A 15,106-nucleotide genomic window follows, 5' to 3' on the forward strand; every position below is an offset into this window, starting at 1 on the left:
AGCAGGATCCCGGTTGTGATTGCGATATCACATATCGTAGGTCAAAGGAGGAACAAGTACTTAAGAATCGGCCCCCGATGAAGCTAGGTTGCGATGCGATATAATCGCGATCGCATATCACACAAGTACCACGTTGATATACATGTTACCAATGGACTCCTCCAATTTCGATTTGCGGGGAGGATCTCGATGTGATATTTTATAAACTGCATTCTATTATCCCGGTGGGTCTGTGATAATCACAGAGCGTGGATCTTTCGCCAATTGCGATTGCGATGGGGTCCCTGGATGTGATATGTTATATATCATGTTTTATATTCCCAACAGGTCCTTTGTATCATAGAGTGCCTGTTGTTTGGGCCTGGGATTGTTCGTCGATGGTTGGAAATGCCGATAGTCTTACCGCCAGTTTGAACGCACAGTTAAAATAAATTTTCCATGTTTGTAAGGGTTATTTCCACATACTATTCAGGGGCCCGAGAACCTTTGTATAATACGCCTGCTCGCTTAACTTGTTTTATTGTTTGAACTTCTCGGGTATTGAGGATTACCACCATGCTTATAAAAGGCCATTCTTGTGTTGGAAGAAGGGGGGAGGATCAAAAGAATAGTTCAGAAGTATTGTACAACATACCCTAACCCTGGTAGCAGGTCGGGACCTCGCCTTGAGCAATAGGGAGGTTCCGAGAAGTTGCAGAAGGCCCGATTATCCAAATTGGGTGTTTGGATAGGTGTTTTTGCACGATTTTTCACCAGGAGTTTAGTGGTTTTGTATGTTTCTGAAGTTGGGCTCTCCATTATTTGTCCATATTCCATCTTGGAGGTATAAGGATTGTAAAGAATGTTGCTTGTACTTTTATCTCTTTTTATGCCACTTAATGAATGAAGACCTCCCCACTATTGAGCAGGGCCCGGAGACGTAGTCCAAATTGGACGAACTCTGTAATCAAATCATTGTGTCATGGTTTTTGTGTTCTTTTGATTATTTCCGCATTGTTTATGTGCTTTTAAGTTCCATGGTTAATTAACTTGTTATATGTAATTCTGATGCATCTATAAGTAAAATATCTTGGATCAAGTTTGGTATCAGAGCAGGTCTTTATAGATGCGAATTGCATGAGTTTATGCTAACCTAGAACAAGATGCAAAAAGGAGAAGGAACGCTTAAGTCCTTTGATCCTGAAGCAGGACATGCACAACGAAGAAGAAACATGGCCAATGAAGAAGCTCGTTGGGAAGAGGAACATAATTTCCGTAAGGTATTATACAATATGGCAAGGAAAGTAAACAAGTTGTTCGCAGAGTATGAGAAGGCGCTTGGGCATGAGAAGAAGGATGTCGATGACCATGGGTTAGAAAATAATGAAGATGGTGGAGAAGAGCCTCCTCCCTCTCTTTCTTCAAGTGATGGTTCTCATTACTCTCATCGAAATTCCATGCAGACATGTAAGAAACCGTTCTTCAAGTTAGACGTAAATTTTGACCAGCCCCTGTATAATCGAGAGTGTACTGCAGAAAAAACTTAATAATTGGATAAGACAGATGGAGGTTTATTGCTGGATCTAGCAGATCAGAGAAGATAAGGTGAAAGTCCAATTAACATCTCTTCGGTTGATAGGCACTACTCTTGTTTGGTGGGAGAGCAAGTTGCAGAAGGCCAGCATAAAGTCAGGTAACCTTCTGTCCTCTTGGTCTAGTTTTATTTCTACATTGAAAGACCAATTCTACCCTCTAGGTTATAAGTAAAGGGCACCTACGAACTGGAAATATCTAAGGCAAGGTAAGGTCCAGAATGTGCAAAGCTTCACTGAAGAATTTCAGAAACAAGCACTGAATCTGGGCATCTCATTAGATTCGCCCGAGACTGTAACTAAGTATGTTGGTGCACTACATAGTTACATAAGACACTCACTATTACTGTTTGAGCCTACTACAATTGATGCGGCCAGCGTAAAGGCTATTCATCTTGAAAGTTGAGGAAAGAATGACAAAGATGATCAAGCCAAGAAGACATCGTTCAAACCTTAGCATGGAAAATTCCATAAGAAAGGCAAAGGGAAGGATAAGAAGACTGTTGCAGCCAAGAAAGGGGATGGAGCAACATTGTCTTGCACTCATTGCAAGAAAGATGGTCATGATGAGGATCATTACTGGAACCTGCATCTGGAGTTGAGACTGAAGAGATTCGGTGGAAAGGGGAAGTAGAAGACAGTGGCAACAGTGCAGGACCTTGAATCAGATTCCGACGATGAGACATTGATCACAATTGTGGGCACAAGAGGTACTCGTTCTATCAATGATAGTTCTAATTTGGTTGCAAGTACTAGTTATTTGAATGAGCCTATAAGTAATGAGCGGAAGAGAATTGAGTATTCCACCTTAGAGTTGTCATAAAACATACAAAGGTGGAAACTCTGTTTGATTTAGGTTCCTAAGCAAACTTAATCTCAGAGTCCTTAATGAAAAAGTTAGGCCTTGAAACTAAGCCTCATCCGAGTCCATACCTACTTGGCTGGGTAAGCGATAAAGCCAAATTGAAGGTCACCAAGCAGTGTAGGGCCATATTCGTTATTGCTTCTAAATTAGTTTATGAGGTAGAGTTAGATGTAGTGCCTTTGGACATCTGTGGAATGATCTTGGGAAGCCCATATCTATATGACATAAAGGTTGTTTTCTTTCGGCATGAAAAAAAATACCACCTCACACAGGATGGGGTAGAGTATATACTTAGAGCTCATCATACAAAAGTTAATGCTAGCCTTGCAAGCGCATGACAGATTAAATGACTAGTTAATTCTAGCAAAGGGTGAATGCTCATGATAGTGAGAGCAAAAGAGGTCGAGATGGCTGACGGTTTCAAAGGATGTAATCCTGATCATAAGAAAGAATTATTTGAAATTGTTTCTAATTATGACGGATTGTTTTAGGAACCGAGAGGATTGCCTCCTAAACGGGAAATCCAACATGAGATACACTTACAATAGGATGATCCTTTACCGAATGTTGGAATGTACAGGATGTCTTCTGTTAAGATGGAGGAGATCAAGAACTAGGTGCAAGAATTGTTAAATCAGGGAGTCATCAGACTGAGTTCTTCTCCTCCTGGCTCATCGATCGTGTTGGTGCCCAAGAAAGACGGCACATGGAGAATGTGCGTAGATTACAAGGCGTTGAACAAGATCATGGTGAAGAATCGATACCCTCTCCCTTGCATTGATGAATTGTTAGATCAGTTGAAAAATGTTGTTTATTTTACAAAGCTAGATTTGCATAGTGGTTATCACCAGGTTAGAATTGCAGAGCAGGATGTTTGGAAGACTGCATTCAAAACCAAACAAGGGTTGTTCGAATGGATGGTGATGCCATTTAGACTGTGCAATGCTCCAACCACGTTTATGAGGGTAATGAATGATTTATTTAGGCCTTTTCTTGATCATTTTGTTCTTGTATATCTAGACGATATTCTTGTGTACAGTAGGACATGGGATGAACATGTGTGTCATCTAAAGAAAGTGCTTGATGTTCTAAAAAGTGAAAAGTTGTATTTGAAACTGTCAAAGTGTGAGTTTGGGAAGACTTCTCTGATTTATTTAGGCCACATTGTCAGCAATGGACAATTGAAGATAGATCCCTCTAAAGTGGAGGCGATTATGAATTGGCCTGAGCCCACGAATGTTACAGAGGTTCGAAGTTTTCTAGGCGTGGTACAATATTGGAGAAGGTTCATTGCAAACTTCTCTATTATCGTAGGCCCCCTGCGCGTCTTGACTAGTGTGAAGCAGGCCTTTTAGTGGGGAAGAAAACAATAGAAATCCTTTGACACGCTGAATGAGAAGATTAGCATAGCACCAGTGATAGCCTTACCAAACCTTCAACATCCTTTTGAAATTGAAACAGATGCCAACGGATATGCTATGGGCGTTGTATTGATGCAGCAAAGAAAGCCTGCATGTTACCATTCGGAGAATTTCTCCTAGGCTGTTGTGAATTATCCCACGTATGACAGGGAGTTGTACGCCTTGGTCCAAAGTGTAAAGAAGTGGAAACACTATCTGATCGGCAATGTAGAATTTCCCATTGTAGATCACCTGATAATGCAATATACTAAAGCCAAATACTTGATCTACTTCTACAAACAAACTTGCGGAAGCTTAATCGATTTTGAGCAAGATCAATTAGAACACATATAACAGAGAATGAGAAATCAATCACACATGAACACAGAAGAATAATCTCAGGAAAGCCTCAGCTAAAAACCCCGATCTCTGTATTATCATACAAGTGGAAATGTATGTGGATTACACAAAGCTTTAGCTCACAAGTGATCCAGCTCTCAGTACAATCCCTCAATACTGCTCATAGACTGAATAGACACAACATATGCCTTCCTCCAGTCCTCCAAGCCTCCTATTTCCTTGTGCAGTTTCTCCTGGGTCCTCTGGCTGCCACCTGTGTGAATTGACCTCTCACACAACTCACCAAACTCAGAAGTAACTGCGCAATCTCCAAGGAATGAATTCCTTCTGCATGCAAGAGATATCCTCAATGGAATATTCCTACAACTGATAGTACACTGTCCCATCATCTGATCTCAACTGGGTCTCTGACTGAACTGACATGCATGAGTTATTTATGAGAGAATATTTAGTTATCTGAAGTGCAGTAGTTACATGCATGCATGCATTAACTAACTGAACTCACAATCAGTTCCACAAACTGTTGGAACTAATCTAACTGGACTTAACTCAGTTAACTGAGCTAACTAATTACAACTCATCCAGATCTCCTTAATCAAGGGATAACTTCCTCAATCAAAGGGGAAACTGTTGCATGTCTTCAAATAGACTTCATGTTTGATTTTCTTCAACTAATTAACTCAAGATGAATTAATTAATTATTTTTCAAACAGCTACTAAAATCAAATTCGAAATTTAATTCTCAATTTTAGTTGAGGGACTAACTAAAATTGGAATGTATCTCGAAATGCTATTTATAGCAATGCTATTTTTGTCACTTCTATATTTAGCATTTCTTGTTGCTATTTTCAACAGGCAATAAGACCATCAACCCTTGTAGTATCTTCAGTCACAGACCAAGCTTCAGCAAGCCCGTCACTTCACATGGATGGGATTCCTCCAACAATTTCATTTGGTGATAAGATATAAGAAGAGCGCCAACAACAAAGTAGCATATATGCTTTCTCGCCCTCCTATTTATGCATTTGCAGTTTTGCAAAATGTTTCTTTATTGTTAGAAATTTCTGTTGAACAATATGCTAATGATAGTGATATTAAAGAAATCTATGCAAAACTGACTCGTGGATCACAGGTGGACAATTATTACTTGCAAGGTAATCTGTTGTACCACCTTGGCAAACTGTGCATAGCTAGTGATGAAAGGGTTTATGTAATCAGAGGGGCCCACACCTCTCTGGTGTCTGGTCATTTTGGAATTGAGAAAACTTTATGTCATTTGCAGAGGTTTTGTTTTTGTATGACTCTAATAGAAAACTTGGGCTCTACACACCACTCCCTATTCTGAGTCGACCATGGGAAAGTGTGTCCATGGACTTTGTAGGAGGTTTGCCTATGTCTAGGAAAGGTCACGACTATTTGTATGTTGTTGTGGACTGGTTTAGTAAAATGTGTATTTTAATGCCTTGTAAAAAGCAGGTCACTGTTGAGTAGATTGCTTTTCTTTTCTTTGAGCATGTTTGGGTCCATTTTGGGTTACCCACATCTATTGTGTCAGATCGAGACTCTCAATTTCTTGAGGATTTTTGGACCAACTTGTGGAGAATGATGGACACTAAGTTGAAGAGAAGTACGAGATTTCATCCACAGACTGATGGACAAACAGAGGTTGTCAACCACACCATGGTACACTTGTTGCGAGGCCATTGTGGGAAACATCCCAAGTTTTGGGATGAACAACTTTCTTATGTGCAACATGCATAAAATCGAGCAACACATTCATCTACATAGAGGTCACCATTCGAGACATGTTTTGGCTATCTACGTAGAGATCCCCTTGACATGGTCTTTGGGAAAGAGGAGGATAGCAATAGATGAGATGACAGGGACAAAGCACGGAATTTCATTTAGCGAATACAGGTGATTCATCAAGCAGTGCAGGAGCAGTTGGAGAAGAGTCAAGCTCAGTATAAATCTCGACATGATAAGCACCGAGTTGACCATCAGTTTCAAGTTGGGGACAAGGTATGGCTCCATATCAACAAGGATAGAATGAAGGGAGAAGGGAAGAAGTTGAGACCCATCCGATATGGTCCCTTCACCATATTGGCAAAGATTGGAGACAATGCTTTTCATCTTGACTTGCCTGCTTATATGCAGATGTACTTAGTGGTAAATGTAGAAAACCTGAAGATTTATGAACCTCCATTGATTATGGATACCGAGGAGGTTGCACAAATTCCTACAGTGGATGATTTTTCACCAGAGTATCTAGATAAGTTGCCCGAAGATATCATACTCGACCAGAAAACCAGAACTTCACAACGGGGAGATGTGGAGTATATTTGTGTTGGCTTCAAAGGAATGCATCCAAGCAAAGCTTGATGGATGGAGAAGGAAAAAGTGAGGGAGAAATTTCCTCACTTTCCAATTGACTGAAAAGTCTTTTGGTGGTCCAAAAGCTCTTAGTGGGGAGGATTGATCCAAGAGGATCCTAGAGGATTGATCCATGTGGATCTTCAAAAAGTACCAGTGGCATGGTAAAAGGCTCAAAACTTAAAGTGGAAAAACCTAGATAAACTTAGCATTGAATCGAAGCTCGTTATCCTAATTCCAACAGCGCGAACGACACTCAAATCCAAGTTCATATGAAGAAGTTAGAGGAAGTCAAAGTTGATGTTTGACTTGTCTAGGTGGCAAGAGGAGTGACGTGGCAGACACTCTCAGCGAATGGGGAAGTGCTAAGTGGCAGGATTCCATTGGTCCCGCATTTCTCTTATCGCAGAAAAGGAGGCCATGGCTTAAGGAGAATCGGCCCCAGCAGGATCTCGGCTGCGATTGCGATATCGCATATCGCATGTCGGAGGAGGAACAAGTACTTAAGAATCGACCCCCGACGAATCTAGGTTGCAATGTGATATAATTGCAATCGCATATCGCACAAGTACCACGTCGATATACATGTTACCAATGGACTCCGCCGATTGTGATTTGCGGGGAGGATCCAGATGCGATATTTTATAAACTGCATTCTATTATCTCGACGGGTCCGCAATCATCACAAAGCGTGGGTCTTCCACCGATTGCGATTGCGATGGGGTCCCCCAGATGCAATATGTTATATATCATGTTTTATATTCCTGGCGGGTCCGCCGTATCGCAAAGTGCCTGTTGTTTGGGCCTGGGACTGTTCGCCGATGGTTGGAAATGTCGATAGTCTTGTTGCCGATTTAAACGCACAGTTAAAATAATTTTTCCATGTTTGTAAGGGTTGTTGCCACATACTATTCAGGGGCTCAAGAATCTCTGTGGAATATGCCCGCTCGCTTAACTTGGTCTATTGTTTGAACTTCTCGGGTATTGAGGGATTACCACCATGCTTATAAAAGGCCATTTTTATGTCAAAAGAAAGGGGAGACGATAAACAGAATAGTTCAAAAGTATTGTACAACAGACCCTAACCCTGGAAATAGGTCAAGACCTCGCCTTGAGTAGCAGGGAGGTTCTGAGACATTGCAGAAGGCCCGATTATCCAAATTGGGTGTTTGGATAGGCATTTTTGCACGATTTTTCGCTAGGAGTTCAGTAGTTTTCTCTATTTCTAAAGTCGAGCTCTCCATTCTTTGTCCATCTTCCTGCTTGGAGATATAAGGATTATAAATAATGTTGCTTGTACTTTTATCTCTTTTTATGCCACTTAATGAACGAAGGCCTCCCCACTATTGAGCAGGGCCTGAAGACGTAGTCCAAATTGGATGAACTCCATAATCAAATCATTGTGTCATGGTTTTTTTGTTCTTCTGATTATTTTCGCATTGTCTACGTGCTTTTAAGTTCCATGGTTAATTAAGTCTGTTATATGTAATTCTGATGCATCTGTAAGTAAAATATCTTGGATCAAATAGAGAAGTCAATCAAAGTGGGAGACAAAGTATGGCTATATTTGAACTAGGAAAGACTACATGGTCCTAGTAAGAAGATCAAGGTTCTATGATATGGTCATTTTGAAATACTAGAAAAGGTGGGAGATAATACCTACAAACTCAGTCTACCCCCATACATGCACATTTACTTAGTGGCGAATGTAGAGAATCTCAAAACCTATGAGCCTTCCATGTTGGATTAGGATGAAGGGAAGGTCCTGTTAGTGTCGGTCTTGAGCCCTCCATCAGTGATCAATAACTCTTTGCATATGCATTTATAGGTGTCTCATCAGTGTCAGTTTTGCATCCCGCTAGGCATGCCATAACACTGAATGGAGGAGCTGGTCTTTGTTCCCTTCTTGGCTTTGTTGGATCAGGTCATACAACAATGTAATTGAGTCATGCTTGTTTTTATTCTTGTTTTGAAGTCCCATGGTCTTAGGTCTAGGGTTATGAGTCAAAATCATTTCAAGGTCATGAGTCATGGTCAGTAAGTGCCCAGCAAGCTGGAAGGAGTTTTGTACATACGTTTCATTGTCATCTTCTTCAGCTACAGCTCATTTTATGCCTTGGATTTAAAAACCCTGTTTTTAATTCCAAGGTCATGTGGAATTTGAAAAAACAAAGAAATTTTCAAAAATTTGTAAAAGTGCCGGCAACAACCCTGGTTCCTTCGCTACAGTCCATCAGGCGGTCAACTTGCAAAAAGAACGAAGTCAAACGCATCCAAGGAGCTTATTTCAGGACAAAAAGACTCTAAAATAGTGTTAAAGAGAATGTAAAGGTTTAAACATTATAAAGTGGGTTTTTAAAGTCAATTTTTTTTTAAATATGAGCCTATAAAAGCAAATTCCCTCTTGCAAGGTCTTCATTGTGCATTTGGAGCAAGAAATTACAAGCAAAAGGCGATTAGAGGGCGAAATTGGGCAAATTGCAGAAGTTTCAGTCTTTTGGAGGAGCGCGACCAAACGGAGGAGCGCGACCAAAAAAAGGCCAACGCGCTGTGTTAAATTACACAGGCGCGACCAAACGGAGGGGTGAGACCAAACTGGGAGCTTGCGCGACCAAAAAATCAGTTTGCTGTAAAATTTATTCAAACGCCAAATTCACCCTCGAATTTTCTCCAACTGTTCAGGTATGCCTCATTCACATGTTTGATGATGGGTTGGGGTTGCAAAAGAAGATTATGGTCATGATTTTATGCAAGGAAATCCATAGAAAATAGGTTAAAATGACTTGATGTTTTGCATGCATATGTATGACAGTTTGTTTGTTTTTCAAGGCAATTTTTTTTCCTTATATCCCTCCATTCATTTTCCCAAAATTAAATTACATATGTTAACATGTTATATTTGTTAATCTCATTTGCAAATTAGTCATACCAAACCTGCCCCTCAAACCCTATAAACCCTACCTTTTCCCATGTGTCATGTTCAAACCCTACACTAGTATATACAACAAATTTACATATGTAAATACACAGCAGAATAAAAAAAAAAAAAACATATAAAAACAAAAAGAAAAAATGATAGCAAGGCATGCTTATGAATATCACACAAAAAACAGTGAAAAATGTAACTTGCATAGCCTTATAAAAACAAAAGAAAAATGACCTCTTGCTGTGTAAATGTCAAAGATTAGTAGCTGTATGGTGCTCATGACAAAAATTCATTAAATATACAGCTGCATAGTTATCAAAAGAGCAGTTTTGTTGTGCTAGGGTTTGCAAAGTGACATGGTATTTATCTCCCTATCCTTAAACTCTGTTTTCCCTTACCTTTCCCCTCACAAAAACCTTGATTCAATTGCTCATTAAATCCCCTAAAATCCCTATGCAATTGATACTCTTCCCTTTTGACAAAGTATGTAATTGAAAACCCTAATTCACTCATGGCAAAAGCATGATGAAGCTGCCTCTGTTTTAAATGAACTGCTGTCATGAAAATTAGTTGGCAGACTTTGTTGAGGGGTTTCATTGTTCCCTTAAACCCTAATTCCCTTTCACCCTCATCTTCCTAAATACCATTGACACATCATATCCCATTTTTCTTGCAAATTTATTACAGTAACCCTTCCCTCCCTTGGTGATCAAGCATACAAAGTCCCTGTTCCCCAAAAGCATCAATGACCATTTTAAAAGTTATAAAAAACAGAGTATGCTCTTAATAGACATTCAAAGACAAAATGAAATGAGCAGCCGGTTAAATGTTGATAGTTGATGCTGCCTTATCCCCCTATGCCCATGACATCCTTCCCTCCATCATGATGAAAATTCTATATTGTCCTTTCCCTTGGTGATTAAAAATCACAGTTTCCCTAAATAAAGTATTGATTTGCAAATGATGAAAGATGAGATGGCATGTTTAACATTATGTGATGTTTTCCTTCAGAATTCCCTGCTTATATATATATTTTTTCCCTTTCCTATATGTAAATTCCCTCCCCTAACATATCCCTCATGATGTTTCCCCTTGAAAACAGCATACTTCACAGCATTTTGCAGGCAGGGCAGCGGTCATTTTGACTTATTTATTCCACCTTGCTCAATAACACCATGTCAACCACTGAGACTAATGAGCAAGGTGATGACCGATCATCATCTACTGAGATTGAGATACAGCAGAGGCCTCGTAGGGGAGGCAAGGGTGGTCACCACAAGAGGGAAGAGCCTACATCACTGACAGAGTTGCAGGCTTGCCCATTGGCAGTATCTTGCTTTCAGCATATGGCTTGTTTTCAGTTTTGTGAGAGGCTGTCACACATCCAGCATCACAGAGACTTGGCCCGGTTGTTTGTCCTCCATCTCCATGACAGGCAGGTCACCCTTGCAGGGGTGAATTTTGTGTTTTCTCCAGAGGCTATCACAGATGCTACCGGGATACCCAATGTGGGTGAGGTATGGCCAAAGCGCAAGTGGGTGGACCTGGTATACTATGAGCCATATGTTAGGCCTGCCTATGTGCATCACTTGACAAGGAACTTTCCTATCAAGTTCCTCCGAGCAGAGTATATAGACACCATGAGACTCATTATGCACTACTTCACATGCGAGGGGAGATTCTCACGAGTATTTTCTTGTCATATCCGCATGATGATGCACTTCACCAGAGTGAGGATGATGAACATCTCGGCATACTTATTTCACGACATTCAGAGGATAGCCACTACCTTTCGGAGACAGACTCCAGTACAGCAGCTCCGGAGCCTATGCCATCATGGTCTTATTCAGCTAGTAGTTTCCCATCAGCTGAGCCAGCAGGGCATCCCTTGGGCGGATTTCATCTCCCGAGATGTTTTCACACAGCCACATTCAGGGCCTGAGGCAGTTCATGAGGAGGGAGGGCCATCACATCAGCCCGAGACCAGCATCCCGAGACACATGCCTTCTTCTCCTCGGGTCACATATCAGAGAGGTCACAGGACCTTATTTGCAGCAGCCCGACGAGTACTTTCTCTACAGCCAGTGGAAGGGGTCTCGTCTTCATCATCAGAGCAGCGAGTGTTATCTCCACACCAGGTGGAAGGGGCCTCGCTTTCTTCATCGGCACAGGCAGTACGAGAGGGCAAGCAGCCCATGGTTGAGGATGAGGTAGTTGGCGAGGCACATGATGATTTCACTGGTCGTGATGCTCATTCTCCTTCCTCTTCAGATTTCTATGAGCTCAAGGAAGAGAACCTTGTGTTGCAGCGGAAGCTTGAGATGGCTCAGTGGACTATCACTTATTTAGAGCAGCGGACCAAACAGCTGGAGACCGAGAAGGAGTTGGATGAGTTATGGAGGATTCGATTCGACCGAGTCATCAACCGCAGGAGGCCTGGGGACCCACTGCCCAAGGATAGAGAGTTATTGCTCATCCGAGCAAATTGGTGCTTGGAGGGACTGTTAGACAAGGCAAACCGTGACAACAAGCTGCTCCGGAACATGAAGACACACTACTGGGCAAGATTACATGTTTGCAAGGCGAGAATGAAAATTCTCCAAAGAGAGCTGTCAGAGGCCCGGAAGAAGAAGAAAAGGACAAATCCACTCCGCATCTTGGCTCAGGCATCCCTCACTCATCATGGTACTGATCAGCCTTGATTTAGCATCAAAATCTGAAAACTTTGAGAATTTTGGAGCATTTTGCAAATTTTTGGTAAAATTACAGGTTTTGCCCACGGTTTGGTCTCACCCCGGGTGAGACCATTTTGAAGGGCTGCTCGGAATTTTGCAAACTTGGCATTTTTGGAAAGGGTATGCAAAAAGAAAAATTACCAGTACTTGGGGGCAGCTTGATTTTGAGTTTTGAGCCTCCAAAAGCTCAAAATACACCTAAAAAATGACTTTCTGCCCACTTTTTGAGTTGCAGAAAGTGACCTTGGGAGAAATGGTTTTTGAGGGGTCAAATCTACACCAAATTCAGAAATTCCACTTGGGATGGAAAGTAGACAGGCCAAGCTTTCCAATGGGCCATCTTGCACCTGATTTGGATCAGTGGAACCCACTCAAAAGTAGCTGCAAAGGGGCGCGACCAGAACTTCCAGGGGCGCGACCAGAACTTCCAGATTTGCCAGTTTTTGACTAGTTCGGCCCGAAAAGCACTATTTTCACTTTGGTTGACTATTTGGGCATGTAAATGATGGATTAATGTGTAAATTTCATGGCATTAGATACTTTTACTCTTCTTTACCACTTCTAGAAGCTTCTTTGATGTAAATAGTGAATATTTAATGCATAGATAAGCTTCCTAAGTTTTAGAGGTAAGTTGTTGAGCTGGCCTATTATCTAGTGACTGATTTAGAATTAGTTGCAACAGCTCCTAGGAAGCTGAGCTCAACCCCTAGAGGTGGGGAAAGAGGTTTGACCTTCTATATTATGCCTTCTCTTTCTCATTTTGATGGTTGGACTCTTGTGGGAGAAAGCATTATTGTGTATTGTACATCTACTTCTGCAATTTAAGGAAAGGAAGGCCAGGGTTTTGCAGACTTCATTGTGGATTCTTGTGGATCATTGTGTTGATGGTGTGTCTTCTAATTGTTACTGTAAGTTTGTTTATGTGTTACATCTCTCTTTCTTTGCTGCTAATTGAACAAGATAAAGTGATAAAGTTTGAATTCATGCATGCCATGCTCAGCTTTTAATTCTGTTCAATATATATGTTTTCCACTGTTTAAAGAGGATTCAAAGTCCTTGTTTGCCCTCTTTAACCTCTTCTCTTTCTTCCCTGATCACTCATCCAAGTCAAAGGCATCAGCACAAGTTCCTACCTTGCCCCAAAGAACCCCCTGCAAAAACTGTGCTCCATCCCCGCACCCTAAATTGCACTCCCTCCAATTGCCACCAAAAACCCAAAAATCTTTAAATCAACCCCCCTTATCAATTTACTAGCCTAATATCTTTGATCCTAATTGGTCAGCTTATTATATTATAAGATCTATCAAATCTGACCCGAGAGAGCCTTCTCATACCTCGTAGGGCTAGCTACGAGGTGAAATGGTTTGATGTAGCCTTGAGAGTTTGTCTATCTCAGCCTAGGTGAATTCCAAGCGCTAACAGGTCCTAATTTCCATAGAGGACATATAGGAGATGTTTTTGAAAAAGAGTTTTGAACTACAAGATAGGGGCAACATCAAATTTAGTAGACTGGATTGAAAGGAAAAATTCTAGGAAAAGTGAAATGGTACTCCAGGAAGAATGTAGAGGAAAAAATTCCTCACCTAATCTAGTAAAATATTTTGGGGAACCAAAGCCTCCCTAAATGTGGAGGCATAATCCATATTTGATCATTATATTATTTTTCATCTATCTTGATGCTTTCGGAGTAGAAGAATTGGAGGAATCAACTTGCAGGGTCATTTTTACGGGGGCTATATGTTTGGGAAACTAGGGTTTGAAACCTTCTAGAACCATTTTGAGGGATTAAATGAATTTTTTTTAGGTTCAAAACTCTCCCACTTATGTGTGGGCCTTGTTTCCCACCGAAATGGGTAACCCCATAAGAGGAAATTTTTCTCCTACATTTGACAACTAGTCAGTTAGCCTGATAGCCAACTACCCCTACTAGCCATCACTAAACAATGATATGCCATGTGCCTCTATCACTTGCATCAGCCATGCGCCTCTCACCTGTTTGGCATTAGCACTTGGATGAAGGTGATTTTTTGTTCAAAAGGTACTTTGATCATTTTGTAATTGGGTGCTTATGGTTTTTTGTTTTGGGCATTTAGTATGGATAATGGGGTGATCTAAAAAATTAACAAGCCTTAACCATAATCTTGTTCTCTCATCTTACCAAGGGGGTTAATCTTTAATCCTAGTTTAGTGGGATCTCCCTTAAGGACCTTTGGGTTGTAAGAGGAGCACTACCTAGAAAGCCATGATTGAGTTAGTGTAGTTCCATCTTATGTCATACTTAACACCTTCCATCTCACATTATAAGTCCATATCTCACCTCCATTCTGAGTACAACTTGTCATTAGTTCTTGGAGATTTGAAACTCATATGTTCACATACCTTGAGAAGGGCTCGTATTTCCTTGGAAGTTTGATACAACTAAAAGAAAAAATCATATCATGGCCACAATAAAATAAAGTAAAAATCAAAATGCAAAAGATGGTCGAGACAATTAGCACATGGGAAAAAGCCTAACATGAGCTCTACATACCTCATATAGCCATCAGCTTGTTCCTAAGAACATGATGCTCCAAGACATAAAAAAGGAACCCTTGCATGTCCCAACCTCGATGAATAATAGACTGAGTCATCCTAAAGGGGTAATAAAATTGCTACATCATACAATGCAATCTCTAACCCTTGAGCTATAAGCTATAATACAAGGAATAATAAAAAAGAAGTAAAACGTGCACAAGAGGGGTGGAAAAATAAATGCCAAACTAATAACTCATGCATCCATGAATGCTCCCTCCTCACATATATACACGAAGGATGTGGAAACCCCCATCAACTGGTCCCTTTGACCATGGCACTTGACCATGAATTGTTCTCTCATC

This window comes from Pinus tabuliformis, chromosome Q (assembly GCF_031772625.1).
Source record: "Pinus tabuliformis cultivar Carrire ecotype Pingquan chromosome Q, CPIR1, whole genome shotgun sequence".
NCBI lineage: Eukaryota > Viridiplantae > Streptophyta > Pinopsida > Pinales > Pinaceae > Pinus > Pinus tabuliformis.